A 5050-nucleotide genomic window follows, 5' to 3' on the forward strand; every position below is an offset into this window, starting at 1 on the left:
TTATAATTAAAATTAAAATATAAATTATAAATATAAATATATTTACGTATGAAGAGGAAGAGAAAAAAGATGATAAAATTTGATCAGAATTCGGTTGGCTTTATAGCCAGAGTTGAAAATTGGGGCTCCGCGACTCGCGGCAAAATGCCCTTAAAACTCCGCGAGTCGCGGAGATATATTTACAACTCACACCCTTGGAGTTTCTTGCTGCCGACGGTTTTTAATATATATATATAATATATATATATAATTAATATAATTAATTATATATTATATTATATTTATATACATAGTTAACTTGTAATTTTTAGTCCGTTGCGTCGAGCGTTAAGAGTTGACTCTGGTCCCGGTTCCGGATTTTCGAACGTCCTCGCGTACAATTTAATATCTTGTACTTTGCGTTTTGAATCTTGTACTTCTGTAATTTCGAGACGTTTCTTATCAATAATTGGAACCTTTTTGATTGTCTTTTGTTCTTTTGAGCTTTTTGGTCGTTTGCGTCTTCAATTCGTCGAATCTGTCTTTTGTCTTCACCTTTTATTTATTTAAACAAATATCACTTGTAAATAGAACAATTGCAACTAAAAGCTTGTCTTTCTTGAGGAATAATGCTATGAAATATATGTTCGTTTTTAGCATTATCAGACGGCGCCGTCTACTTAGGTCCCGTTACGTGGTCATAAGTCTTTAAAACAACGTTTGACCAAAAGATATGTCGCATTCATTTCAAATGTAAAGATTGTTCAAAGTTTACAAGAATAGTTCCACCACAAGTTACGTTACAAAGTTATAAGTACAAATGAAACTTATGCGACACAATTTAAAAGTAGCCAAAAGACGCTCCATGTATGCATATATACTCGACATCCAATGCAAGTATCATAAAAATGAGCGGAAGCATGTATCATGTATCGTTCAAGGACCTGAGAAAAACATAGAAATCTGTCAACGAAAACGTTGGTGAAATCATAGGTTTGAGTAAGTAAGTACAAGTGAACCACAAGATTTGCAACAATGAGATAATAGTAATACATTCCAAAAGTTTGTTTCACGAGCACCCAATTATCAATGCTTAACATTCCTTCCATTGAACCCCATCACTTAGTGCTAGAACATACACTGTTTTTCGAAAATATATTTCATTCGTAAACGGTAGCGAACCGTTTGAATGAGGGTTTGTCAAACCCATATGGATCCATACAACATAAGTTCTCGCTTACACCCGGCAAGTGTAACTAATGATAATCGAATTGAGGATTTTGTTCTAAACTCGTATGTAGAATGTTTGTTTTCCTGTACTTGTGTTCACTTAGTAAAAGAAATGTTTATGTTTTCTCATCCCAAATGTAAGTTCAAAAAGAGTAAAAGTGGGACCATGATCTCACCTTGAGTGCACGAGTAGTAAAGTACTTCAACAAGTAAACGTGTGCAAAGAACAATGCTAGTCTTGACCTAAACAATAGGTTGTATCAATAACGGTACACACGATAGGTCAAAGATGTTCAATTAGTCCTATGGCTCGTTAAGACTCGATCATAATAGCATGTGAATCAAATTGTCATGTTTCATGCAAGGTATAAGTATAAAAGCATGTTAGAACGATTGCACAAACATTTGGTTAAGTTTGATTAAAAGTCAACTTAGGTCGGGTCAAAGTCAACAAAAAGTCAACACGTTCGGGTCGGGTCCCGAACTATTTTTATGAGGTTTTTAATCATATATGAGCATGTTAGAACAAGTTTCATGTGAATCGGAGGTCCATAGCATAGCAAACATTTTTCGTAAAATGACCAACGAAGACAGTGGCCTGCCAGGGTATCTGCACGGCGTCCAGATTTTCTAGACGGCGTCCAGCTTTGAAGGCTGGGACGGCGTCCAGACTTTCTGGACGGCGTCCAGCTTTGAATACTGGGACGGCGTCTAAGTATCTGGATGGCGTCCAGGTTGGATTTCAAGTCTGATGCAGAACTCCTAAGTGCACGAACCAAAAACCAAATAAACACAATTTATGATCCGCAAACAATCAAGTCAAGTATTTTATACCGTTGGGAAGGTAATTTGACGAGGAAGACAACTAAACACATTTCATCAATCAATCTACCTATTATAACAACCAAAACCGCATCTAATGCTCAACATTAATCGCATACAAGTTCATAAATGCAATTCAATGATTCGGGCAACCAATTTACATGAATGATATGCCGTTTCGAAGGTAATCAAGCATACAATCCAACTAAACACTTACCAACCATAATCCATGGCATTCAATGCATCAAAAGTCCATTTCAAGTTCATCAAACCCTAACTCAAATTCACCAAAATCATAAATCGAGTTCATGAACTTTTCTAAAGCAACTTACACATCAAATTGAAGCTAGTGATACTAGGAACACAATTAGAACATGAACTTATAACATCTAACAACATATGATCATCCAAAATTCAAGAACAACACACCAAAATTCAAGTTCATGCTAGTTACTTCAAAACAACAAGATCGAGCATACAATTCATATATTCATGTTAGACTTGAGCCATAGACACTAATTAACACTTTTATAAGTTAAAAACATCAAGAACACAAAATCTAGTGATTTTAGAAAGTTACCCAAATGTAATGAAATCGGTATGGAATCGAAGAGGAAGATGCAAGGATCACGAATTTGTAATTTGTTTTGTTGCTAGCTTCCTAATCCGAATTTAGATGATGAATCTTTGTATTTGGGTGTTGAGAGAAAAAGAAGAAAGAATTAGGGAGAGAGGGGATGAATGAATGAAGGAGGAAGGGTTGACCCCTTTGACCTAGTCACCAAATTGGCATCTTGGCAAGTTTAGCCCCTCAAGTTTGAATCGGGTGCGTGAATTACCTAAACGAGATAATTTAAAACGCGTATCAACGGGAGATGTTATAAATATATAACGGACTTTAAAAATGAATAAACGGAAAGTAAACGGAAAAAGGCGGGATGTTACATGATTCCCATGAGTCTAATTGTTTCCAGCTTACTGTGGCTGAAGCAAACTATCTCGAAGTCAAATTTTCGGAAGAAGAAATTTGGTGTGCGATAAAAGATTGCGCAAGTGATAAAGCCCCGGGTCCGGATGGTTTTAACATGTTATTTTATAAGAGGTTTTGGGCAATATTGCGAGAGGATCTAGTAGAGGCAATCAATGGTTTTTGGGCATCGGGCGAAATTTCAGAGGGCTGTAATTCTTCTTTTATCACTCTCATCCCTAAAAAGCTAGACCCGGTGAGTTTAAACGAATATAGGCCGATTAGTTTGATAGGAAGTTTTTACAAAATTGTTGCAAAGTTGCTTTCACTTAGACTTCGAAAGGTGATTCCTAACCTTGTGGGTTTTGAGCAAACTGCTTTTATTAAGGGTAGGAATATTTTGGATTGGGCATTTATCGCGAATGAATCTGTTGACTTTTTAAAGAGTAACCGTAAAAGAAGCATGATTTTTAAAGTTGACTTTGAAAAAGCTTTTGATTGTCTTAGTTGGGAATTTTTGGACGATATGATGGGATTGATGGGTTTTTGGTCTAAATGGAGAGGGTGGATTCACTCTTGTTTGAAGACGGCCTCGGTCTCGGTTCTAGTTAATGGATCCCCTACAAAGGAATTCAAACTTGGGAGGGGAGTAAGACAAGGGGATCCCCTTTCTCCCTTTCTCTTTATCATCGAAGCGGAGGGCCTTAACTGGCTAACCAAATCGGCGGTCTTGAAGAATCTTTATCAGGGTGTGGAAATTGGCAATGACAAAGTACCGTTATCACACCTCCAATACGCGGACGATACGATTTTCTTCGGAACTTGGAGTCTTGAAAATTTTGAGAATCTTATGAAACTCCTAAAGTGTTTTGAACTATGCTCGGGTCTAAAGGTAAATTATAACAAAAGCAATCTTTTTGGTGTGGGCGTCGACGCAAAGGAAGTTGAGTTCATGGCTAATCTTTTCGGGTGTAAAGTTGGCTCGTTTCCTTTTATTCATCTTGGTTTACCAATTGGAGCAAAAATGAACAAATTTGAAAGTTGGAAGCCGGTTATAGAGAAGTTTGGGAAAAGGCTTTCGGATTGGAAAGCACGTGCGATGTCGTTCGGTGGACGTTTGACTCTCGTGAACTCGGTCCTAAATAGTCTACCGTTGTATTACTTTTCGCTCTTCCGTGCCCCGCCTAGTGTGCTTAAAAAACTTGAGAGTGTGAGAAGAAAATTCTTTTGGGGTGGGGCGGGTGATGAGTCAAAAATCTCGTGGGTTAAATGGGATGATGTTATTCGCCCTTGGGCGGATGGCGGACTTAATATTGGTTCACTTAATTGCACTAATCTAGCTCTAATCGGCAAGTGGTGGTGGAGGTTTCTCACCGAACCCACTTCCTTGTGGGTTAGAGTTATTTCTAGTATTCATGGGGCTTCGGGTAATATTTTTTCGGGTGGGGAAATTTCACTTTCTTGTTCTACTTGGTGTAAAATTTTAAAAGCAGGTGGAGAGATTGATAAGCTTGGAGTAAACTTCTCAAACTCATTCTCAAAGAAGATTGGCAATGGCAATGGTACAAGATTTTGGGATGAAGTGTGGATCAAAGATAAACCTCTAAAAGATATTTTCAAGAGATTAGTGCGACTTGAATCTAACCCATGTGCGTTGGTTGCGGACCGGGTATTATGGGACGGACAGAGGTGTATTCCAAATTGGGCATGGCATCGCGAAGTAACAGGCAGAACAGGTGGAGAACTACAAGAACTTGAAAGATTAATCTCGTCTACAAGCATGGTTACAGAAAAGGAAGATCAATGGAAGTGGGGTTTGTGCGGTTCGGGTATCTTTTCAACTCATACTCTCACGAAACTAATCATGTCAAAGAGTTATCCTACAATTGAGTCCAATGAAGCAACGCGAAGAAACAATTTGATTCCAAAAAAGGTGGGTGTTTTTGTATGGAGGGTAAGGCGGAATAGACTCCCCGCTTTGTTTGAACTTGACAAGCGAGGTATTGATCTCAATTCCGTTCTTTGCCCTTTATGCGATAATGAGGTGGAAAC

This window comes from Rutidosis leptorrhynchoides, chromosome 11, assembly GCF_046630445.1.
Source record: "Rutidosis leptorrhynchoides isolate AG116_Rl617_1_P2 chromosome 11, CSIRO_AGI_Rlap_v1, whole genome shotgun sequence".
Taxonomy (NCBI): domain Eukaryota; kingdom Viridiplantae; phylum Streptophyta; class Magnoliopsida; order Asterales; family Asteraceae; genus Rutidosis; species Rutidosis leptorrhynchoides.